The following is a 27,291-nucleotide window of genomic DNA, read 5'->3' on the forward strand; positions in this document are numbered from 1 at the left end:
TAGACCCAAATGGAGAGTTCTGCGACCGAAAGTGAGGCTCGGTGAGGCTCGCCTTAATGGTTTGCTCTTGTAAGGCATAAGCCTTATTTTCTCGCAGTGTTGCCAACATCTTACTCGAAAAAATCACCAAGGTTTCTCTCCACGTTCCACTACATAGGATATCCTCGGGCAAGGCATCGTGAAACTCGCAGACGATCTTGATGTTGGTTCGATCGTTGACCACCACCTGCTTTCTCTTAGATGTGTTGATGACGGTCGTGGGTCTCCGTGCTTTGAATTCGCTGGGCGTGTAGTACATGTCCACGCTTCCCTCGGTCACGCGTTTGTAAGCCGAGAACGCTTCGTAAAGTTTGAGGTAATCGTTTTTGGTCACGTCGAGGTTGTAATTCTCGTGCGGGAACACTTCGTTCCTACTGTTCTTCAGATAAACGTTCTTGATCTTGCAGTCGTCGAACTTGCTGGAATCTTTTTCCTGATTCTTGTCCCTCCCGGTCTGAAAAAGCACTACGACGAAATCTGGCATGTCGAACTGTATGTTGTTGAACTGCGTCGCATCAGTGCATCAGTGCGTCGTTGTTGTTGGCAGCTCTTCGAAACGTGATTCTCAGTCCTCCCTTCCACATAATCTCCTTGTAGTCCGAGAAGAATCCCGGAAGCAAACGCATGGGAAAGAGCACCGTGTGACTTCTCGTCGATATTTTGGTTCCCGCTTCGAATCCTCCCGCCTGATAGTATGCTGCGTCTGTTTTGGATAATTTCAAAGTTCCCACTGCCGTCGACGTGATGCCTGGATAATCTATTCTGTCGATGACGGTGTTGTGTTTCCTCACCCCCACCTGCGAGAACAGGTGAGGCACGAAGTTGTCCACGAGTATCAAATTTGCTGCTGCGGGGAACGCGTATCCGCTTTCCTTCTTCACCACGTCGAATTTAAGGTAGAGGTCCGCTCTGTGAGGATGAACGAACCCGTCCCCTACGTCCACGTCGTATTCGATCTCTCTGTTCGCTTTGTTCAAATTTCCGAACATAGGTTCTATTCATATTTTTACTCACGTATAGGCGTACATGATGATTCAGCAAACATATTTTTTCTAAGTCTTGCCGTTTCCAAGATAACCTTATTTCCGCTCGCCATTTTCGATTTCCGAGCATAGGTTCTATTCATATTTTACTCACGTATAGGCGTACGTGATGAATCCGAAAACAGATTTCTCCTAAGTCTTACCGTTTCCAAGATAACCCCACTTCCGGTCGCTATTTTCGATTTCCGAGCATAGGTTCTATTCATACTTTTTCTCACGTATAGGTGTACGTGATGAATCAGCAAACATATTTTTTCTAAGTCTTGCTGTTTCCAAGATAACCCTATTTCCGGTCGCCATTTTCGATTTCCGAGCATAGGTTCTATTCATACTTTTTCTCACGTATAGGTGTACGTGATGAATCCGCAAACAGATTTCTCCTAAGCTTTACTGTTTCCAAGATAACCCCACTTCCGGTTGCCATTTTGGATTTCCGAACATAGGTTCTATTCATACTTTTTCTCACGTATAGGTGTACGTGATGAATCCGCAAACAGATTTCTCCTAAGTTTTACCGTTTCCAAGATAACCCCACTTCCGGTCGCCATTTTGGATTTCCGAACATAGGTTATATTCATACTTTTTCTCACGTATAGGTGTACGTGATGAATCCGCAAACAGATTTCTCCTAAGTTTTACCGTTTCCTAGATAACCCCACTTCCGGTCGCTATTTTCGATTTCCGAACATAGGTTCTATTCATATTTTTTCTCACGTATAGGTGTACGTGATGAATCCCCAAACAGATTTTTTGCTAAGTCATGAATTGGAGGGTTCTATGACAACCTATATTAATTCTCGTAAGAGAACAGAACGTGTCCTACGGGGCAAGTTAAGGGGCATGTGCATGGCCAAAGGGGAAGTTCTTTTGCGCGCTCAAGCATGATTTAATTTTATTATATTTTCAGATTGACCACAAAACAAGGTGTTGACAGGCAGTGTGTATATATATTGTAAGAAGATGTTTTATTATCAACCTCTACTTCTTGCAGTACATCCTGGACACAGCGTTGCAGGTTAACAAAGGACCTTTGGTCAGTATATTTTTTTTTCTTAAAACTGTTCGGTTACTCGCTCGTTCCTGACATCATACACAAAAGTTTTCTCCGCGATGAGGATGACGCTACACAGAGTGTCGGCAGGCAAGGCATCGTGGAACTCGCACACAATCTTGATGTTGGTGCGATCGTTAACAACCACCTGCTTTCTTTTAGATGTGTTGATGATGGACATGGGTCTGCGAGCTATGAACTCGTTTGGATTGTAGTACACGTCCACGTTACCGGAAGTCACTCGTTTGTAAGCTGTGTACGCCTCGTACAGTTTCAGGTAGTCCTCTTCTGCGATGTTTAGGTTGTAGTTCTTACGTGGGAAAACTTCGTTCCTGCCATTTTTGAGGTAAATGTTCTTAATCTTGCAGTTGTCGAACTGGCTTGAATTTTTCTCCTGATTGTTACCCCTTCCTGTCTGGAAGAGTACGGCTGCAAACTCGGGCATGTCGTACCGAATGTTGTTGAATTGCGTGGTTACGTCAAATTCGAAATGATTGCCGGAAGCAGGTTTTTGCACACACTGGTAGCCATAAAACTGAATGGACACTTGAGGATTCTTCAGGATGTCGGTTTTGTACTTGAGAGCATAGTTTGATTCGTATTCTACCACTGGCACGCGCAGCTCCATGGACCTTATAATACACTTGGCAGCGTCGGGTAGTGTGTTGGGAAGCAAGGTAGTCCCGTCCGGGCCCAAAGTGCTGTATCGCATCAGTGCGTCGTTGTCGTTGGCAGCTCTGCGAAAAGTGACGCGCAAACCACCCTTCCACATGATCTCCTTGTAGTCCGAGAAGAAACCGGGCAGCAGACGCATGGGAAATAGTACTGTGTGACTTTGAGTTTTGATTTTTGTACCTGCTTCGAATCCCCCTGCCTGGTAGTATGCTGCATCGGTCTTGGAGAGTTTCAGTGTTCCCACGGCAGTCGAGGTAATCCCGGGGTAGTCAACCCTATCGATGACGGTGCCGTGCTTTCTAACTTCCACCTGCGAGAATAGGTACGGCACAAAATTATCTACGAGTCTTAGGTTTGCGTTGGCAAGAAATGCTTCGCCGTTGTCTCTCTTCACTACATCAAACTTGACGTACAAATCAGCTCTGTGAGGGTGAATGAATCCATCCCCGACGTCCACATCGTATTCTATCTCTCGATTCGCTTCGTTAAGGTTGGCAAACGTGCGACGGTTGGGAGGGAAGGACTGCAACTCGTAACTTTCGATTTGTTCCATGATGGCTATTTATTATACGTTAATCTCCACGACGGCAGTGGTCGCGGCTCCTGCAAAATCAACCACCTCTCTTTTTTTTTTGTTTGTTACTGCTAATTCTATGTTGTCTATGCGATTACGAGATACAGGAAAGTATATCGTTGGGGAGGGTGTGTAGATAATTGGCTCCATGAACTCAGAGTTTGGTTTGAACGTAGCGATAATACCTGTCTGCTTGTGACTCCCTGGGATGCCGTCAGAGGATTTGGTGATCATACCTTGATCATTTTTTTACAGAGCAGTTCGGGTAGGTTGTTATTTATAGACCCCACCCCAATTTTTTTTTGTTTTGTGTTCATGGCGATGGTCGTACCTAATGCGGCGACCCGTTTGCCCAGCGAGATGTCTCTGCTGACGAGTCTCCCGAAAGCTGCGTGCTCTAACTTTCTGTCAGCATCATGACGTACATCGAGATCGGTATTGGTATTGTAGGCAATATCGTGATCCTTGCATGCAGCATCCAGGGGATTCATACTCTTGTCGCCTCTTTTTAGTCGCTGTTCGAGTTTGGTACCGGGGCCGCGGTACTGGTAACCTGGCAAGTGTATCTTGAAGGGTAGCTTGTTGATGATGTCGTTCACGAGACCTCGACCTTCGGCCACGTTCCAAAATTTCGGAGGTAGGGTGTTGATGATTTTGATGAGGTACCCTATGCCTTTGTCGTCATTCACAATGAAGTTGGCAAGCTTGGAGCTAACCATGTCCACAATTCCTACCTTCTCGTTGCGAAAGTTGCTGTTGCCTGCATTCTCCTCTCCTGCAATAACCAACAACCTGTCTATGAGCTTGCGCACGTCGTCAACCCACACAAACTCTTTGGGCAGGTTGTTGTAGAGTTTGACGCCGCTGCCTGTTTTGACCTGGTTCCATATCGGCTTGATGAGGTTCTTGTATTTTTCGCCGCTGCTAGATTTGACGCGATTCTGCGTAGTGTCGTTGTTTTGGTACAAGGCATCCGTCATGATCAAAATTTCCTTGTAACTTTGGTAATCTTCGTCTGTGTAATCTCTTGGTTGCTTTTTTTGGTGATGAGTTCCCACAGTCCAACCGTGCCGGGATACCTGTTCCAGCTGTTTTTCTCACCCAAATTGACTTTCACGTTGTCACCCTCGAACGTGACTTTCGATTTTCCGATTTTCCAAACCACGCCCTCGTTGAGTTCCATGGTTGGGTACAATCCGAAAACCTCGTCTTTCTCGAACTAAACTCAACGGCCTGTTGATCAATCAATTTTCGGAACGCTGCTCTTCTTGCTGGAACAGTGACGATTTCGGATTCGCGACGATCGACATGACGAGGAAACCCAACGACGGAAAATACAGAAACAAAATTAACGACTTTCTAAACGTTGCAACGTTTAGAAAGTCGTTAATTTTGTTTCTGTATTTTCCGTCGTTGGGTTTCCTCGTCATGTCGATCGTCGCGAATCCGAAATCGTCACTGTTCCAGCAAGAAGAGCAGCGTTCCGAAAATTGATTGATCAACAGGCCGTTGAGTTTAGTTCGAGAAAGACGAGGTTTTCGGATTGTACCCAACCATGGAACTCAACGAGGGCGTGGTTTGGAAAATCGGAAAATCGAAAGTCACGTTCGAGGGTGACAACGTGAAAGTCAATTTGGGTGAGAAAAACAGCTGGAACAGGTATCCCGGCACGGTTGGACTGTGGGAACTCATCACCAAAAAAAGCAACCAAGAGATTACACAGACGAAGATTACCAAAGTTACAAGGAAATTTTGATCATGACGGATGCCTTGTACCAAAACAACGACACTACGCAGAATCGCGTCAAATCTAGCAGCGGCGAAAAATACAAGAACCTCATCAAGCCGATATGGAACCAGGTCAAAACAGGCAGCGGCGTCAAACTCTACAACAACCTGCCCAAAGAGTTTGTGTGGGTTGACGACGTGCGCAAGCTCATAGACAGGTTGTTGGTTATTGCAGGAGAGGAGAATGCAGGCAACAGCAACTTTCGCAACGAGAAGGTAGGAATTGTGGACATGGTTAGCTCCAAGCTTGCCAACTTCATTGTGAATGACGACAAAGGCATAGGGTACCTCATCAAAATCATCAACACCCTACCTCCGAAATTTTGGAACGTGGCCGAAGGTCGAGGTCTCGTGAACGACATCATCAACAAGCTACCCTTCAAGATACACTTGCCAGGTTACCAGTACCGCGGCCCCGGTACCAAACTCGAACAGCGACTAAAAAGAGGCGACAAGAGTATGAATCCCCTGGATGCTGCATGCAAGGATCACGATATTGCCTACAATACCAATACCGATCTCGATGTACGTCATGATGCTGACAGAAAGTTAGAGCACGCAGCTTTCGGGAGACTCGTCAGCAGAGACATCTCGCTGGGCAAACGGGTCGCCGCATTAGGTACGACCATCGCCATGAACACAAAACAAAAAAAAATTGGGGTGGGGTCTATAAATAACAACCTACCCGAACTGCTCTGTAAAAAAATGATCAAGGTATGATCACCAAATCCTCTGACGGCATCCCAGGGAGTCACAAGCAGACAGGTATTATCGCTACGTTCAAACCAAACTCTGAGTTCATGGAGCCAATTATCTACACACCCTCCCCAACGATATACTTTCCTGTATCTCGTAATCGCATAGACAACATAGAATTAGCAGTAACAAACAAAAAAAAAAGAGAGGTGGTTGATTTTGCAGGAGCCGCGACCACTGCCGTCGTGGAGATTAACGTATAATAAATAGCCATCATGGAACAAATCGAAAGTTACGAGTTGCAGTCCTTCCCTCCCAACCGTCGCACGTTTGCCAACCTTAACGAAGCGAATCGAGAGATAGAATACGATGTGGACGTCGGGGATGGATTCATTCACCCTCACAGAGCTGATTTGTACGTCAAGTTTGATGTAGTGAAGAGAGACAACGGCGAAGCATTTCTTGCCAACGCAAACCTAAGACTCGTAGATAATTTTGTGCCGTACCTATTCTCGCAGGTGGAAGTTAGAAAGCACGGCACCGTCATCGATAGGGTTGACTACCCCGGGATTACCTCGACTGCCGTGGGAACACTGAAACTCTCCAAGACCGATGCAGCATACTACCAGGCAGGGGGATTCGAAGCAGGTACAAAAATCAAAACTCAAAGTCACACAGTACTATTTCCCATGCGTCTGCTGCCCGGTTTCTTCTCGGACTACAAGGAGATCATGTGGAAGGGTGGTTTGCGCGTCACTTTTCGCAGAGCTGCCAACGACAACGACGCACTGATGCGATACAGCACTTTGGGCCCGGACGGGACTACCTTGCTTCCCAACACACTACCCGACGCTGCCAAGTGTATTATAAGGTCCATGGAGCTGCGCGTGCCAGTGGTAGAATACGAATCAAACTATGCTCTCAAGTACAAAACCGACATCCTGAAGAATCCTCAAGTGTCCATTCAGTTTTATGGCTACCAGTGTGTGCAAAAACCTGCTTCCGGCAATCATTTCGAATTTGACGTAACCACGCAATTCAACAACATTCGGTACGACATGCCCGAGTTTGCAGCCGTACTCTTCCAGACAGGAAGGGGTAACAATCAGGAGAAAAATTCAAGCCAGTTCGACAACTGCAAGATTAAGAACATTTACCTCAAAAATGGCAGGAACGAAGTTTTCCCACGTAAGAACTACAACCTAAACATCGCAGAAGAGGACTACCTGAAACTGTACGAGGCGTACACAGCTTACAAACGAGTGACTTCCGGTAACGTGGACGTGTACTACAATCCAAACGAGTTCATAGCTCGCAGACCCATGTCCATCATCAACACATCTAAAAGAAAGCAGGTGGTTGTTAACGATCGCACCAACATCAAGATTGTGTGCGAGTTCCACGATGCCTTGCCTGCCGACACTCTGTGTAGCGTCATCCTCATCGCGGAGAAAACTTTTGTGTATGATGTCAGGAACGAGCGAGTAACCGAACAGTTTTAAGAAAAAAAAATATACTGACCAAAGGTCCTTTGTTAACCTGCAACGCTGTGTCCAGGATGTACTGCAAGAAGTAGAGGTTGATAATAAAACATCTTCTTACAATATATATACACACTGCCTGTCAACACCTTGTTTTGTGGTCAATCTGAAAATATAATAAAATTAAATCATGCTTGAGCGCGCAAAAGAACTTCCCCTTTGGCCATGCACATGCCCCTTAACTTGCCCCGTAGGACACGTTCTGTTCTCTTACGAGAATTAATATAGGTTGTCATAGAACCCTCCAATTCATGACTTAGCAAAAAATCTGTTTGGGGATTCATCACGTACACCTATACGTGAGAAAAAATATGAATAGAACCTATGTTCGGAAATCGAAAATAGCGACCGGAAGTGGGGTTATCTAGGAAACGGTAAAACTTAGGAGAAATCTGTTTGCGGATTCATCACGTACACCTATACGTGAGAAAAAGTATGAATATAACCTATGTTCGGAAATCCAAAATGGCGACCGGAAGTGGGGTTATCTTGGAAACGGTAAAACTTAGGAGAAATCTGTTTGCGGATTCATCACGTACACCTATACGTGAGAAAAAGTATGAATAGAACCTATGTTCGGAAATCCAAAATGGCAACCGGAAGTGGGGTTATCTTGGAAACAGTAAAACTTAGGAGAAATCTGTTTGCGGATTCATCACGTACACCTATACGTGAGAAAAAGTATGAATAGAACCTATGCTCGGAAATCGAAAATGGCGACCGGAAATAGGGTTATCTTGGAAACAGCAAGACTTAGAAAAAATATGTTTGCTGATTCATCACGTACACCTATACGTGAGAAAAAGTATGAATAGAACCTATGCTCGGAAATCGAAAATAGCGACCGGAAGTGGGGTTATCTTGGAAACGGTAAGACTTAGGAGAAATCTGTTTTCGGATTCATCACGTACGCCTATACGTGAGTAAAATATGAATAGAACCTATGCTCGGAAATCGAAAATGGCGAGCGGAAATAAGGTTATCTTGGAAACGGCAAGACTTAGAAAAAATATGTTTGCTGAATCATCATGTACGCCTATACGTGAGTAAAAATATGAATAGAACCTATGTTCGGAAATTTGAACAAAGCGAACAGAGAGATCGAATACGACGTGGACGTAGGGGACGGGTTCGTTCATCCTCACAGAGCGGACCTCTACCTTAAATTCGACGTGGTGAAGAAGGAAAGCGGATACGCGTTCCCCGCAGCAGCAAATTTGATACTCGTGGACAACTTCGTGCCTCACCTGTTCTCGCAGGTGGGGGTGAGGAAACACAACACCGTCATCGACAGAATAGATTATCCAGGCATCACGTCGACGGCAGTGGGAACTTTGAAATTATCCAAAACAGACGCAGCATACTATCAGGCGGGAGGATTCGAAGCGGGAACCAAAATATCGACGAGAAGTCACACGGTGCTCTTTCCCATGCGTTTGCTTCCGGGATTCTTCTCGGACTACAAGGAGATTATGTGGAAGGGAGGACTGAGAATCACGTTTCGAAGAGCTGCCAACAACAACGACGCACTGATGCACTGATGCGACGCAGTTCAACAACATACAGTTCGACATGCCAGATTTCGTCGTAGTGCTTTTTCAGACCGGGAGGGACAAGAATCAGGAAAAAGATTCCAGCAAGTTCGACGACTGCAAGATCAAGAACGTTTATCTGAAGAACAGTAGGAACGAAGTGTTCCCGCACGAGAATTACAACCTCGACGTGACCAAAAACGATTACCTCAAACTTTACGAAGCGTTCTCGGCTTACAAACGCGTGACCGAGGGAAGCGTGGACATGTACTACACGCCCAGCGAATTCAAAGCACGGAGACCCACGACCGTCATCAACACATCTAAGAGAAAGCAGGTGGTGGTCAACGATCGAACCAACATCAAGATCGTCTGCGAGTTTCACGATGCCTTGCCCGAGGATATCCTATGTAGTGGAACGTGGAGAGAAACCTTGGTGATTTTTTCGAGTAAGATGTTGGCAACACTGCGAGAAAATAAGGCTTATGCCTTACAAGAGCAAACCATTAAGGCGAGCCTCACCGAGCCTCACTTTCGGTCGCAGAACTCTCCATTTGGGTCTACTAATGTTGCCAACTCACTAGGCCGTATCAATGTTGCCTCTGATTTTCTGGTCGTCCGAAACTCGAATTGGACGGCATCGAAGTGGTGCGTTACCTTTTTCGGGAACCTCTCCTCGTACACGCTGAAGTACGTTTCGTTGTACTTCAACCTGGTGGGGAGAAGATAATGCCCGTCGTCGCATCCGGTTGCGGTGACAATATAAGCAAAAACTAGGTCGTGTCAGTATTGCCAACTCACTAGGCCTCTGAGTTTAGGGCGACCCGAATTGTGCTGCCAGAGCGTGTTGCGCGCGGACCAGGTTCGAGGGCACAAACTCAACTGGTATCTCTCGCATTACTATTTCAGCGAAGCGTTGCAGAACAAGCAATGTTTGTGTTTCCCACGACAGCATCTCGAGTATCATCACAAGCTGGTTGGGGGTTACGTACACCGTAACCCTCACATGAACGTGGTACTCAAAAACAGAACGGAGGACGAGATTATTTTGACATTGGATTTTACGTCACTCTACCCGAGCGTCATGGTAGCAGCTGGCCTCTCCCCTTTCAACGTGAACTTGGGAGTGGCGCAAATTCCACGCCGGAACGGGCGTTCTGCCCGGTACGGAAGTTGATGTTTATCGCGGCGTCACGAATCCCACACCGGCTGCACGGAAGCTGATCTTCACGTGTATTTCTCACAGGACACGCTAAACGCCACGTACATCCGTAAGATCATAGCCTTGTGTAAAAAATCAAAAAATTTAAAAACTATAAGACTTTACCGCCGGGCAAACTGCTCGAAATAGACGCCAAACAGAACACGGCTAAATTGATGATGAATAGCATGTATGGTCAGATGTGCGAATTGAAAAACATTCCGGAAGAGATTCGCCCCCCACGTCAATCAATTTTACGTTCGAAGGCCGTACGGGAAAACCTTTACTTTTTTGGTTGGGCACCACGCACTCCTGGCGGGGTTATGGGGGCCAGGAATCCTAAAAAACAACAATTATTATTATTTTGTTTGTTTGCTTGCGTCACAATACACGCGCACGCGCGTGTGTGTGTGTGTGTGTGTGGCACATCGTTCCCCCGAGAGAGAGAGGTTTACAAAGGTCACGATATACAAACATTGCCGGAGTTGGAAAATTACGATATGGCGCATTCGCTCATTACTGTTGCCAGCTATAGGTTTTTCTCTCTCTCTAGCCCTTGCCAAGTAAAAAAAAGGTGTAGGTAGGAGTTGGCAACACTGCGAGAAAATGGAGCTCATGCCTTACAAGAAAAAACCATTAAGGCGATTTTTATTTGATGATGTTGAACCCGTGCAGTGTTGCCATCCATCCATCTCTCTCTTTTTTACGGCAGTGCCGGCTCTCCTTGTTTAGTATATATAGGTTGGCAAAAATTGCTTTATGCACTGTAAAGCAAACCTCAAGCAAAGTTGCCAGCTCCTTGCTTTAGGTTAGGTTAGACAAAAAAAAGCTGTAGGTAGGCTGTCGGTTGTTTAACTCTTCCCTCTCTCTCTCCCCTCTCTCTTTTTTTTTTGTAAAAAGCCATGGCAAAAATACCAGTAGGTTGGCAACCTTGCTTTATGCACTGTAAGGCAAGCCTCAAGCAAGGTTGCCAGCTCCTTGCTTTAGGTTAGGTTAGACCAAGAAAAAAAAAGGCTGTAGGTGGGTGTTGGCAGCTGTCGGTTGTTTAACTCTTCCCTCTCTCTTTCCTCTCTTTTTTTTTGTAAAAGGCTATGGCAAAAGTACCAGTAGGTTGGCAACTTTGCTTTATGCACTGTAAGGCAAGCCTCAAGCAAGGTTGCCAGCTCCTTGCTTTATGCACTGTAAGGCAAGTCTCAAGCAAGGTTGCCAGCTCCTTGCTTTAGGCTAGGTTAGACCCAAAAAAAAACCTTGGTGATTTTTTCGAGTAAAATATTGGCAACACTGCAAGAAAATAGGGCTTATGCCTTACAAAAGCAAACCATTAAGGCAAGCCTCAAGCAAGATTGCCAGCTCCTTGCTTTAGGCTAGGTTAGACCCAAAAAAAAAACCTTGGTGATTTTTTCGATTAAGCAGCTGGCAACACTGCCAGAAAATGGGGCTCATGCCTTACGAGAGAAATCCATTAAGGCAAGCCCCACCGAGCCCCATTTTCTGACGTTGAACTCCCCCACCACCACTACTAAGAGAGGACAGCCTTATAGGAAAATATCGTAAGTCATTTCAAAAGTAGGTCAAAAGGCGAGGTAGCATAAGAGCAAGATTTTGAAAAAGATAAAAAAATAGCTTAAAAAGTAATGCCAGAGCTTTTTCTGTCCTTTTTTCTCTCATTGTAGGTTAGTTTAGTGCGTAAAACGTCGTAAAATAAAAAGTAGGTCAAAGGACCCTTCCAGAACGTACCATTCCACCTACTAAGGTTTCATCCTGGAATGGAATGTCTCACATTTATGTGTGTTTCCATTTACAACACATTCGAATGAATACATATTCGTTTCAATGGCATTTACCTAATCACATCTGACATTTTATGTTTAACTAGTAAGATTATTTTTATGCACGAGTGTGTTAGCTGATGCGTAGCAAAGTATTTTAGGAACAACACTTGAAAATAAATTTTGAAGGACTAACTAATGAAAAATTTCTTTGTAATCGAAGATCATAATACCTTTTAAGGTGTGGTTAACTTTTGGATCCGGATCCGGATCTGAACGGATCCGGAATTTTCGGATCCGGATCCGTTTGGCCATCCCTGCTTTAGATCTCGTTGCCGAGGTTATCTGGTTCAAGTCCCGGTCTGTTCATAGGTGTTCGTTCTTTGCAAGTATCCCGTCAACAATTTAGTTTAATCATCACTCATCCTCATCGTCGCGATGAAGCAATTTTGTTTTTACATATTTTTTTAATATTAATATTATAATTAATATTTTGATATTATTTATTATGAATTGTAATAATTGTAATTTTAACACAGTGTATCATTTTACTAATCGTTATCTCATTGTTCTACTAACCAGAGGTAAAGAAGACAATAGTACTCTGTTAACGAAAGTAAAGCGTTCCGTCTCGTGAAAAATTTCCATTTCGAGTCCTCTCAGACTTTTTATGAAACAAGGCCTTTAACACTCATAGAACACACTGGTAAAGAATAAATGGTTAGACATAAATGTCCACTGAACTTCAATACGTAAGGAAAAAGTAACTCAAAAACTTTCAAAAACAATGGTGACATTTAACTCATATGCGGTACCCTGTGGGACAGGGAAATACTGGCCCTTAGGTATCGGTGTGCGCAGGCCTTCTGATTAGGGGGTGGGGAGCAAAACCCTTGATTGTTGTTCAGTAGGGGAAAAGAAAAACCTCATTCCATATCATTGTTTTATTATATTTGTGCGTATGGAAAGGAACGCCGAATTTAAACAAATATCGGAAAGCGTAAACACCGTTGGTCCAACTTTGAATGAACTCCTGCAATCTTACAAAAATATCCCATACTACCAGTAGTGTGCCCAAGATTTTCAAAAGGGAAGGGTTACGTACACTTTTTTGGGGTAGTCGGCCCTCATTTTGCCATCCTTTCTTATTTGTGACGTTCTTTTTGGGGGGTTATAACCTCCACCGCACCCCCCCCCTTGGGCACGCTACTGTATATTACAATGTAAAAGCTGAATCACACGGGGCTTATATCCTGTTAGATTAGCTGCATGGGCTTGGACTAGTGGTGTGGTATTTTGTCACCTGCTAGCATAGGCGTGCGCAGACTCTCTGATTAGGGGGGGCAAAAGCCTTGAAAGTTCAGTCGAGGAAGAATAGCCTCATTTTATTTCACTGCTTTAGTTTTTTGCATTGATGGGTATATGTGTGTGTGTGTATATATATATATATACTTATTTAAATACATTACATAATCAATTCATCCACCCCCATAACAAACCAACAGCAAATATGATACAAATTGTCTCTCAAATGTGAGCGCTCCTTTCCAAACCAAACCGTTATAGCAGCAACTGTCTGAAGTACTTAGTTGTTCTTTCTTCTCTCTCTCATACTTTACAATGCAGCACAGAGAAGAAAATTTTTCGATCCAAATTTCCAAAAAGTTCATGGGACACCATGGTATTCTCTTTTACAATTTTTCTCAATCAGATTGTTCGGGGTCCAGGGACAACTCCCGCCGCTCCCTATAGCTACGGCTCTGATCTTGACAAGACTGTAAGAAAGGCAGATATTGCAAGCGAAGTGAGCAAGAAAATTTTATGAAATGTATTTTTGTTTGTATAAAATTTGAAGTCGAGAGGACAATTGCCCTTCTGTGCCCCCCTGCAGGTGCTCCTGGCAATCTGGAAGAACTAATGCAAGAAAGACGTGAAAACTAATTCCATATTGAGTATCCTTTTGTCCTGGTACTCGTAGATTCTGCTAGTCTTGCTTCCTTTTACTTAAATGTTTGCCCCCCTAGAATTAATTTCCATCGAAGGTTAGAAAAGGCAATGCCCCCTACCCCCTTGCGGTTGCGCCATTTCCTTTAAGAGTATAATATTGTTTAATAACACCTATAAAATTCCTCTATACCAAATTTCTAGGTGAAAGTTTAATAATATAGGAGCATGGAACATCTGGAAGGGGGCAAGGATGCCACACCTCCCCCTTCGAAAAGGAATGTCAACCTAAAAGTATATATTTTACACATATAATTTGATTTCAGTCATAGTAATTTACATTAATTATTATGTAATGGAGACGCAGGAATGCGATAATTTAAAATTCAAGTGGTGTTTTTTTTGAGGGGGCAGCACTATTATCGGGGTAATATGCCCCATGGAAAAATACCTTGCTTGTCCCTTCGTGGAACAAATCTGCGAACGTCTGTGATTAGCGGGGGTAATTGCCTCCCCTTTGTCCCCCCGTTCGCACGCCTATGCCTGCTAGTTTTCTACTCACACGATACTCGTTACCTTACTTCTTGATAAACCTTTATTCCCACAAAGCATTGCGAAGAGTTGACAAAATTAAAAGATCATAAGCGACTTGAGGAAGAACATCGTAGGATAATAGTTAGTGCTGCTATTTTCCTGACAATTGAAGTTTTAGAAGAAGAAAAGGTATGGGCTAGTAATTGGCTCGAAAGAATAGATGGTAATCAATGTGTTCTGAATGTACTTTCTAAGTAATTCGGTTATGTATGTATTCAAAGTAGAATCACAGGATTCATTCATAGAGAAACAAAACATTGTTGTTCAACTAAATATGTCAACCATTTTAAGCAGTGGTAGTAATTAAGAGAGATTTTTATTATCGGCTAATCACATCTCTCGTGTAGAAATCTCATTCCTATGGATAATTTCCGAAATATAATAAACACAAATATTTCTGCTACTTTTAAAAAAATCAAGCAACAATAAAATCTCAGAACTAACATTCAAAAACCTTTATTTCCTTCTCTCTGTTGTTCAGAGTCAAATATACATATAAACACGATTTCTTAAAGCAGATTAGAAGCAACTACCCATAATTTATTAATTTCCTATGTATGAGCAATTTATTGTTCTGTAGCCAAATAGAGGTAACACAACTAACGAATAAAGTATGTAGAAGTGTTGATAACAAGAAATTTTGCTAGAAAACAAAGTGGAATAGTCCAATTATATAGGTTACTAGCTGATAGCCCGGCGTTGCCCGGGTATTTATTTATCCCAATCTTCTATTAAAGTTGTCCGTGGGAGAAACATGGCGATCTTAAATCCACTCCGTATTACTTAATAGACTCCCCCTGTGACTTATTGATCGTGATCGATAATGCAAGTCTCTCTCTCTCTCTCTCTCTCTCTTTCTCTCTGAAATGTCATCGTGAATGTCACCAACTAGCTTAGCGACCCTGAAAACTATTGATTCCACACTAATATCGGTGGTTTTACATGTCACCCCCTTCCCACCCCTTACCCTTGGAGTGCCAGGGGTGTCTTACCCCCACAGTATTTCTTGCCAGATTGGAAGTCATATGTGTACCAAGTTTGGTTGAAATCGCTCTAGGCGTTCGAGAGTTATGCTGGAACAAATACACACACACACACACACACACACACACACACACACACACACACACAAACAACCTCCCCACACACACATACATCCACTTTTATATATATAGATAGATGATGCACTCCCCTCCCCTCTTATCTCGGCATTGCTTGGAACTCTCATCGGCTTGAAAATACTTATGTTTTTATTTAATAGTAATGCAGGGTGTCCATAAAGTCTCTTTACAACTTCAAACTTTTATTCCAAACACATATGAAGAGATAATTAAGTGAAATTTGTCACATAGTAGCAGTATATATTGAAGTTTTTTTCATAACTTAATAAACCTCAATATGGGCACAATTGGTTGCACGAAGGACGTCAAGGCAAAAATCGATTTCGCGTCATGTCCCCTCTAGCATAGCCTCATCATTGGTGGCAATGGCATCAGTGATCCTTTGCTTGAGATCAGTAATGTTTCGTACCATTTGTTCGATACACATTGTCTTAACATAGCCCCATAGAAAGAAATCTAGGGGCGTTATGTATGGTGAATTTGGTGGCCAGGGAATAGGGCCATCCCGTCCAGTCCCGGGTTCGATACCCGGTTGAGGCACAAGTGGTTCGGATCCCACTTTAAACTGTAGGTCCAGTCCCGATTAGCCTTACTGTGCATAAAGTGGACTTAAAACACCAACTCAAACCAAACCAAACCATCCCGTCCAATCCACCTACCGGGAAAGTTTGGTCCAGGAAGTCACGAACATTTAATCCCCAATGTGGTGGTGTACCATCCTGTCGGTAAAGGACGGTTGGTTGCAGGTCAGCCAGTTTTGGTGTCACATATTCAGTCAAAAGTTCAAGGTAAACATTTGCAGTAATTGTTTGCTCCGCAATGAAAAATGAACCAATGATTAGATTGAACATCAGTCCACACCACACATTCACCTTTGGACTGTATCGTTTGAGGTCCATTGTCGCATGGGGGTTTTCTGAGCCACTGATTCTCGCATTGTACGTGTTCAGTTTACCGGAAACATGAAATGCTGCCTCATCAGTAAAACACACTCGGTTGAGGAACATTGCATCCTCCAGTATTCGATGAAGCATGTCCACTGCAAACGTTTCGCGTTTCGGTTTATCATTGGGCTCGATGGCATGCACCAGTTTCACTTTATACGCATACAATCGCAGGTTGTGGTGTAGGACCTTGTGCACTATTGATCGTGGTAGCTGTAACTGTCTGGCAGCAGTGCGAATATATTTCTTTGGAGAATTAACAAAGGCTTGTCTTACACATTCGATGTCTTCCTCTGATACTAGTTTTCTTCCACTTCTTGCTTTATCCAAAATTGTACCGGCCTCCATGAATTTCCTGTGCCATTCACGAATTGATGGTTGTTTCCCATACCTAGTCCTAAAGTTTCGCTGACTGAGTGTCAGATTTTGTTTTAATGAACCACCCATCGTGCCTTTTCTTGCGGAGTAGCCATTTTTCTTTCGAGGACCTCTCTTTCTTCACAATGTTACCTGAAATATACAAATTGACTATTAGTACAAACTTTAATAGTAAACAAGTACAATAAAAAAAATTCACTCAAATATCTCATCATTTGCATTTGTAGTGATTTTTTTAAGTTGTAAAGGGTTTTTATGGACACCCAGTATATTGTTCAATAACGTCAATAGGATTCCCCTGCACTAAATTTCTAAGTGGAAGTATTAGAAGGGAACTGCCCCCTTGACCCCCAGTGTGCACGCTTATGCCCTTAGGGCAAGGTCCAACTTCCTACTGTAACGGGCAAAATTCTTTATTGTATTGGCAGTCTCAAATATTTAGTTGCGTTAAGTAAAATCACGTAACTTTAAAAACGATGAAAACAAAAAGCCTCTTTATCTGTCAAGGTAGCGTCGCAGGCTTGGACGTATTTAATGAACAACAAAAGTTCACTTTGAAGTGCGTCTTCACATACATAAGAGGCATTCTGGCAAGGTAAAAACATCATATCCCAACCTGGTTATCCAAGTATCTCCGTTAATGGCCATTACCTGAACAATGGGGTATATAGTTTCAAATTCTGACACTTGAAAGGATTTCTTATTGAATACACAGTCTAACGCTACAGAGGCGTTACTTTCAATTTAAGCGCGATATACAAAATAAACACTATGCTGGAAATAAAGGTATGCTTGGAAATTGAAAATAACTTTATAGAATGTATAGGCCTATTCAAAAGTGGTAGTATGTATTGTCAGAAATGGAGATGTCATTTAAGAAGTAGTCCTCTGCAAGAATTCACCCAGTTCTTTCAGGAACTGTATTACTTCGTCATTTGTTTTAGAGTCGGCACGAATAGGATATTGTCTGTAAATGCCTGCCGTAATGTGCATGCGCACAAAGTTTCGTACAATTTTTGTGCAATCGTCAAAAAATTTCGTCGCTGTTTGTGTCTTGTACATAAGCATTAAATACTGGTTGATTTTCATAATTTTATGGGTTTCTAGCACTTTAGAAACTGCCACATTTAATTGGGTCGCTAATTCCTCACCAATTGACTGGAATTGGGGTCCATCGGAAGTCTACAATAATTTTACCGTGAGACATAAGGAGAGTCAAAATAAGCCAAAATACATCTAACACACAATTAGAGTATAAGAAGACTGATTATAATCTCTAAGCTAGTATCATGCAGCAAGATTCCTTATAATAAATAATAAAAATGGCTAAAGAAACGTCATCTGTCGTAAAAAAAGGTAGGTCAGTCGTGTTTAATTAAAATTGGAATGTAGGATGCAAGGCTATGTACTTGTATCGTGTAGCAAGGCGCCAAAATGAATATTATCCCATGAGGACGATATTCAACTGAAAAAAAAAGAAGCCGAGTTTAGCGAGGTAATAAAAAGTCCTGCTGCTAATAGCCGATCAGGAAATTGAAATATAAATCACGTTCATACTTTCGGTTTCTAATTCCGTGTGTTATAGTATAAAAATGTAAATCCTGAAATAAAAAAAGACGTAATGTATTTATTTGCAGAAACGAGGGGGAAAAAGACAATTGCATGTATTTTTGCTTGGCTGTTTTATAGCGTTGAAATTGACGAAGTCTTCACGGCTCCTGCCGGAAGTAGATAAGATTAGCTCGGTCGCTGCAGTCTTCCGAGCATTATCAAATGTTGAAGGATAATTAGCCTGGCTCTGCTATGAGTTCAAAGATTGAACGAATGGTTTCGGGTTGGAATTTTAGCTAACTTAGCGTTCTTCCTTTTCTCATATACAAGGTCATTCGCGAGAAATGAACAATTTTCAAGATTTATAGATTTCATGATAGGGGCTTGAAATTTCAAAGTTATGACATCTATCACGTAAGCTTCAAGAATCTGGGAGCCTATTCTTGAAACTCGATACGGTAGCTGGCTCTTGGATTGCCGAGCCAAATCGGTCGCGCGGCGAACGATATGGAATGTAGAGTGCCACACACGTAAATTTGCCGTTGCGTAGAAACGAATTTTCGTTTCGTCTCCCTCTCTCTTAGCATCACGTGTTCTACCCTGCTCGAAAACCTTCGCTATTGTTGCCATATTGTCATTCCATTCCTGGACACACTCGCGCAAACTTCATTGAAAACAATTGAACAGCGCTCCAGCTCGCGGTTCCCACCGGTCAGCAGGGACGGCAATGTGGCAATATAGCACGGCGTAGTCGTTGCTTCTTTTATGCAGTGCATGTTCATTGGCTAGCTAGTAACTAGTGTTGCCAACTGTAATAATGAAGCACTATTTCTGTCACGGAAGGGGAAAGCAGGTAAAGTGGCGGTGAGTTTTGTTGGATTGGAAGCACCATATTTTTATTTTATACTAAGTATTTGACCGGTTTGACGTTGTGTGCGTGTATTGCGTGTGTGTATGTAAAAGTGTGTGTTTGCTAATGAACGTTAAATTCCATAATGCCTCCAGTTCTGTCGAAGTTGAAATCAAAAACCTTGCATAGCCAAGCTCGGGAAATTCTAAGCAATTCAACTCTGGCTCCGGCAGGTGTTCTTGTAGAAATTGCATAGAGGAGGCTGTCATTTTTGCTGCTTAATGCGATACATATTGTTTTCTGTGTTAAAATTGCCATGCTTTGATGGGTGACCAAGTTCATAGCAGGGCCGGCGGAAGGGGAGGGCGAACCGAGCGGCAAAATTTGAAGAGAAGAAAAAAATAAGCCTATTGAAAACTGTGATCGAGCGAGATATTCTTTTGCGCTGAATAGTATTGAAATAGCATAAGAAGTCTCATTATTTATTTTATATTTGATGTTTTAGTTAGGAATATATTGATTTTCAATTTTCCGTTGCTGCGTAATGACCGGGGGGGGGGGGGGGGGGTCGAAATAGAGCGGCATCTACTGCCACCTCCCAGGGAGGCAAAATGACTAGCGCCGGCCCTGGTTCATAACAAAAGAAAAAGCCGCGCAGCTTATCATCTAGTGGCAGTATATGTACTTGTTATTGTTGTCGAAGCCGGCATCCTTTGTAAATGTACAACAAAGGCAACCGACTGTCACAGATCTCAGAGAGGAAATAATAATACTGTTTGAGGAGGAGTGTTATGGTGCAATTGTAGCGGTTTAACACGTTGGCATGTTATTATCTGCCGTTGCAGTTCCATACCAGTGTATACGGGTTTTGGGAGTGAAAAGTTAGAACGCCACCAGTGCATTAATGCAATGAAAAATAATATATACGTATATATTTTTTTTATTTTGTTTGAAATCACTCAAATAAGGAATCGTATGAAGAAGTCTTCTTTGCAGAATTTTTGGTAATTGTACTTATGTGTTAGTTCATATTTTGCGAATTTTTAGTCCATATGTATGTAGCTACATACAAAGCCACTTGTTAGTACATATTAATCCTAGTCCTGGTATAATGCATGACGTTTAAAACTCAACGTTAGATAGACCTGAATTCTCTAATTTTATTGTTGTACGTAACAGCTGTGCATCGGCGCACCGCAGCGATTTTTCTATCTGCTCCATTAGCAACACTGCTTCTTTAGTTCTGTCGCGCATTGCACGGCAGAATTATCTGCGCTGGACTCTACTCGATTCTTGAAATCCGTTCGGTCAATGGCTTCAGAGTCGGTTCGTTCGCTAGCACTTGGCAGCAGGTACCCTACCGTATCCATATATACAGATTGCCAGAGACCCGTGTTCGAGTCCTGGTCGAGCCTGCATTTTTTGTTGAAAATCTACATAATACAATTACTAGTTTCAAAAATCTATTATAAATGCATAAATGTATGTTCACACCACCAGAAGCATGTATGAATATTGTGGGGAAACTGAATAATAAATGTGACAATATAAGTTGTATTTTTTGTTGGTTTCACCATATTTAAATGTAATTTACTAGATTTAGAATTTCCTTTCCTCTGTGACATATTGAGCGAAATAACATTTTGCTAATGGAACCAGAATGCTTTTTGAAAGGACATTATTGCTATAAAGCTATAAAACCAGATCAATTTTGACAAATAATGGGTAAAAACGATAATATTCTATGGATCATGATAATGGTCCGCGTGATCAATGATGACTTTTTTTTTCCATGCAACCACCAGTGTTGAACACGTAATAAGACCTATTTTTACATTGCCATGTTGGTATTTCACATGCTGCTTTCATCGAGCTGTGTATATATATTTTTTTAAAATAAATCTGTGTAAACAAATATGAAAAATCCAAAGATAAGTGGGAAAGTTAAAATGTTTTCGCACTTATGTGTGCAATATCTATTTTTATCATCACTGGTTCAGCATCAGTAGCATCAAAATATGGGCATATTATCACATTGGTCCATCCGAACCATATATTTTATTCATAATTGCGAAAAGAGAGACGCAGTAGTAGATAAACATAGAGAAACTAGTACTCACTTTATCAGCAAAACATTTTTCTTCTCTGTTCTATTAATTTCAGTGGCCACTGCCACCATCCTCGTTGGAAGCATGTCAAGCAAACAGTACAAATTCCAACGAGGATGGTGGTAGTGGCCACTGAAATTAATAGAACAGAGAAGACAAAAAAACGTTTCGCGGATAAAGTGTGTACTAATTTTTCTGTATTTATCATACATTTTATTATATTATTTTGCATTTTCTCTTTGTGATAGTGTACTATTTATGCTCTTCTTTTCTTAGGAAATGAACACACTGCATGGCAGACACCCATGACAATGGAATACAGTGTATATTGACAATGTAATTTAAGATCACAGGAACTTGCAAAGGAGTTCAAGTATCAAACGCAAAGTTCACTGAGAGTGAAGAAAGGGTGCAGTTTTACAAAGGTCCCAGTAAGTTAACCATTCGAATGGCTATTTTCAATGTGTTAGGTGTACATAAGAGTTGTTCTCTGAATAATTAACTTTCAATATATATATATATATATATATATATATAAATATATATATATATATATATATATATAAACTGAACTCTCCACTGCAGGATCTGGCATATTGATACGTGTGAAAAGTGACAGCATCCTGAATAGTAGACAAGTGGTCAAATATCATACAGTAAACCCTCGTTAACACGAATCCCAAGGGAGCGAAAAATCAAAAGTTCGTGTTAAAAAATTCGTGCTAACCGGGGACTCAAATTTTATTGTTGCAATACAGTTCCTTCTACACATTAACCAATTACAATACGTATTATGTATCTCAACATAGAAAACAGTACTTAATCAACTTTTAAAGAAAGTACTCATAGATAATTTTCTGGTGAAAAATTCCTGTATATTGCGCTGTCCTAGACGGGAACGTAAATGCCTGGTAACTTCACGGCAAACTGTACTCATAGCTTCCGTAAAACTAACGGTCAATTCGGATCAAACTCGTACTGGCTACGTTTTAAAGAATAGAAAAACACATCTGAACACAAAACTGAATTTGTTGGTTAAAAACGTATAAGCTCATTGTTGACGCGATTGTCAAGCAATTGCACCCAAGTTTTAATCTTGATGTCACTCGTACTGGCTATGTTTTAAAGAATAGAAAAACACATTTGAATACATTGTTGACCTGAATCTGTTGCTTACAATACTGTATAAGTTTATTGTTGACAAGATGATAGAGATTGTTGAGCGATTTCTTACATACCTAGCAGAGGAACGACAGAGGAACAGCAGAAAAAAATATGAAAAACTTTGAAGGTTCGTGTTAAATGAGATCTAATGACGCAATGGACTAAAAAACAGTTCGTAATTCGTGGTAACAGAAATTCGCGTTAACCGATAAAACTTTCTATTGATTGATTGATTTGTTGTTTTAAGTCTACTTTGTGCACAGTAAGGCTAGTCGGGACTGGACCTACAGTTTAAGATGGGATCCGAGCCACTATGTTCCTCCACCGGGTATCGAACCCGCGGCCTCTTGATTACAAGGCGACGACGCTACCACTGTGCTATCGGGGAGGCCCCCATATAAAACTTTCTATAAGATATTTACATCCCTGCAGGGATCAACATTTTGTTCATGTTAACCGAGTGTTCGTCTTAAGCGAGTTTGTGTTAACGAGGGTTTACTGTATATGTATGATTTTAAATTGCATACCAGGGGCAGAAAGGACATTGTTACATGAAACAATGCCTTTTCCATTCGGGGCAAATTGTGGTGAGAGAGTTTCTGTAATTATAGATTGCTTCAAATTATTTATTAACAGGCCACCATGCTTGATTATAAGAGCCATGACCTGGTCTAATTGTAAACAAAATACAGTTAAGTATATTTGATCTGTAGCCTATATACCCTCAGGGTGTGTGTAATAACTTTCATTACAGAACACAGTGACAAAATCTACCAGTTGACATTATACTTGCAGATAAGAGTTCCAACATTTTTAAGTGTTGGGCTGTGTTGTTCCGAGCTTCGAATACAATTATCAAGAGGTAAAAAATAAGTAACAGGTACCGAGATGCAATGCACTTGGAAACTGGCGAATCTCGGAAAACATGTCAAGTGGGTGATAGAATATGTTTGCTCACAGAAAATATAGTATTCTGATCTCAACAATACATGTGCATACTTGGCAGTGCTATTCCAGGTGATATAAGACAGACAAAATTGTTGAAGTGTGTTATGCTCGAACAAATTTTTGTTTGTCAGTGAATGTACCTATGAATGCTTAAAAGCAGCTGTACAATTTTGTGGATACGAATAAAGTGATTTTATACAAATGCAGGATGTATTAATTTATACAATGTGTCTCAAAACTCTTTCAACAACGTTTGGGTGCTGGTAGATATCATAAAAACAAGTAACTTTTCCCTATAAAGTTTACCTCGAAAGCGCTTAGTTTCTGCGCTATGAGAGCTTAAAATCTATCCTGTACGTATGCAACCCAACACAGCAAACGCTTGCTCTGACATAACTACCAGGGGCGCGTGGCAGGGTTGCCACTAGCGTTTCTCGTTAATAGAGACGACTTGAAAACAACAACTTGGGAGTCTTGCCTGAGCAAAATACAAAACATTATTGATACTTGCGATGTTGTAAGAAGCATTCACAGTATTTATAAACCGACCAAGACAAATAATGCGCAGACTGAAATTCAAGATTACTCCTTCTAAAATATCTCCATAATTGATTGATTGATTTCGTTTATTTTAATTCGCTTTTCTGCCACCTTTGGCTAATGGCGAAGATGAGGATGATGAAATAACAAATGACACCAGTGTCTAGGCCAGGATTTAAACCCGAGACACCTGGCGCCGTATCGAGCTGTGATAACCACGTCACCACGGAGTGTTTCGTGTATCATGCAATATCAACAATTGCGAGGAACACGTGAGATAGGGGAAATCCACGAACGATCAAATGTAAACATGATGTGTTTGCTGCATCGTTTCGAACACGCAGACTGTAATGTTATTACAATTGATTTATTTGAAAATTATTCCTATCTGTGCTAGCGTTATTGCTAATCGTGTTCGTCTCATAAGGAAATAATTGCAAGGCTCTTTTTATTTAATGATTGATTGATTCATTGATTGATTGATTTGCTTTATTTTACTTCGCTTTTTGTGCCAGTTTTGGCTAATTTGCGAAGATGGGGATGAGTGATGATATGATGAAATTGATGAATGGACACGCAAACGTCTATACCCAAGCCGGGATTCGAACCCAAGACCCCTGGCTTATTTTAGAAAACAGTGGCAACCTATAAATTTTACCGACAACTGATATGCATGTAAGAAAAATTATGTGTTTTAAAAGTGGGTTTCAAGAAAATTCCAACGATTATTTGCAATACTAGGAACATTCTAATTAAAATCTCTCTCCCTCTCCCTCTCTCGTTCTCTCTCTTTCTCTCCACTCAAACTGGTTCATCTTGAATGCTCAATTAAAGAAGTTGTAGGAAGAAATTAATATTTTATTGAAAGGAATTACTGAGTTCGGTGCCTACTGCCTGTACTAGTGTGTTCCACACTTCACGATATCGTTTGTTATTGGTACGAGGGTCACTATTTATATTTTGAGCCTAACAATGAAAAAAACAGGAATTTGGCATTGAAAACTGCTTTATTGTTTTTTGAAGTATTCTCTTTTATGGTCAATACACTTTTGCATCCGTTCAAACCATTTGTCAAAGCAGTGTTTCCAATCTTCTTGAGACACCTCCATAATATGGTTTTTGAACGCATCAACGGCGTCTTCCGCCGACGAAAATCGTTGTCCACGCAATTTATTCTTGACATTCGGGAACAAGAAGAAGTCATTGGGTGCCAAATCAGGACTGTACGGCGAATAACCCATCAATTCGGTTTTTTGACTGTTTATAAAGTCGGTTGTTAGACGAGATGTGTGACAGCTGGCATTGTCTTGATGAAGAATGATCCGACGGCGTTTGTTTGTTTTCCGTATTTGACCGAAGACCTCTGGCAAACAAATTGTTGTGTACCATTCAGAGTTGACCGTTCTACGTTCCTCTAAAGGCACAGTTGCCATATGACCAGTTTTCCCAAAAAAACAGGCGACCATTTGTTTCGATGTGCTTCGAGCGCGAACAACTTTTGTTGGATTGGGTTCATCTTGAAACACCCATACAGTCGACTGCTGTTTACGTTCCGGCTCATATGCATATATCCATGATTCTTCACCTGTTACAATCTTATATACGTCTTTTGAAGCACCACGGTTGTATTTATTGAGCATTTGTTTGCACCAATTGATGCGAGCGTCTTTTTGAGTTTTTGTCAAATTGTGTAGGATCCAACGAGAACATACCTTTCTCACAGCTAAATGATCATGTAATATTTTATATATGCTGGTGGAACTAATGCCTATGGTTGCCTCAATCTCACAGTATGACACATGACGATCTTGCAGTATTAGGTTTTGCACAGCATCAATGTTTTCTTGAACAACAACTGATTTTGGACGACCTTCGCAAATCTCGTCGGTGAGCGAATGGCGGCCACGATTAAAATTCGTTATACCAGCGTTTCACAGTGGCAAAGGATGGGGCTTCATCGCCAAATGTGGAAATAAGTTGATCGATGCACTCTTGTCTTGATAATCCACGTCGAAAATCGTAAAAAATCATCGCACGAAAATGTTCACGAGTAAATTCCATTTTATTGTTGTCGCGCAATCTCCAACGCAACATAAACAACACAAATCAAGCTATTGACAAAACATTTGAAGTACGTTATGGTCAATAATGCCAGACGATTCCGTGCAAACGTCAAATCGCGCCTAACTTCAATCAGTGTTGCCAAGGCTCAAAATATAAATAGTGGCCCTCGTACATCAAGAGAAATCCTCGCAATTTACACTTTTTTCATGTGTGAGAATTTGTTTTCTCATTTTGTGTCTTTGCTTCGCATTTTTATCATCGAACGTAAAAAAAAATCAAAATGAAAACATTGAGAACACGTCATAAGTTGTACGTATTTATCATTCATTGTTATCGACATTGAAATGTAAGAGTAACATTTTCGGAAGGCATCAAAATGTCAACTTTTAGTTCACCAGGGAAACAATTTTTTATAGCAAACGAGCGAGATTCTGACATCTACGTACAATAGATGAATTTCCGGGATAATTCTTGTGAATTTATATTCTTCTCATTGTAAGTCATTTTTCTGCACCTTTGTCCAGGTCGGAACTCGTGTCCGGAACATTCGGTAGAGAGATCATGTGTTGATCACTAAACGTACTCAGTCACCGAAGTGGCTCTAGAATATTCATCTGCCGGATATTTTTGTTTCCTTTCAGCCTGCTTTTTATAACGAACTCGATTCGCAATAGCGCTAGTTCACAATTTTCTAATAAATCAATTGCAATAACATAACAGTCTGCGTGTTCGAAACGAGGCAGCAAACTCATCATGTTTACATTTGTTCGTTCGTGGATTTCCCCTATCTCACGTGTTACTCGCAATTGTTGATATTGCATGATACACGAAACACTCTGAATGCTCCTTACAACTTCGCAAGTATCAACAATGTTTCGGATTTTGCTCAGGCAAGACTCCCAAGTTGTTGTTTTCAAGTCGTCTCCCTTAACGAGGAACTCTAGTGGCAACCCTGCCACGCGCCCCTGGTAGTTATGACAGAGCAAGCGTTTGCTGTGTTGGGTTGCATACGTACAGGATAGATTTTAAGCGCTCATAGCGCAGAAACTAAGCGCTTTCGAGGTAAACTTTACTTGTTTTTATGATATCTACCAGCACCCAAACGTTGTTGAAAGAGTTTTGCGACACCCTGTATAGGTTCACAAAAATAATATGATATCAGGATTTTGCAGTAAA

Source organism: Lepisma saccharinum, chromosome 6 (assembly GCF_977018435.1).
Source record: "Lepisma saccharinum chromosome 6, izLepSacc3.1, whole genome shotgun sequence".
Classification (NCBI taxonomy): Eukaryota; Metazoa; Arthropoda; class Insecta; order Zygentoma; family Lepismatidae; genus Lepisma; species Lepisma saccharinum.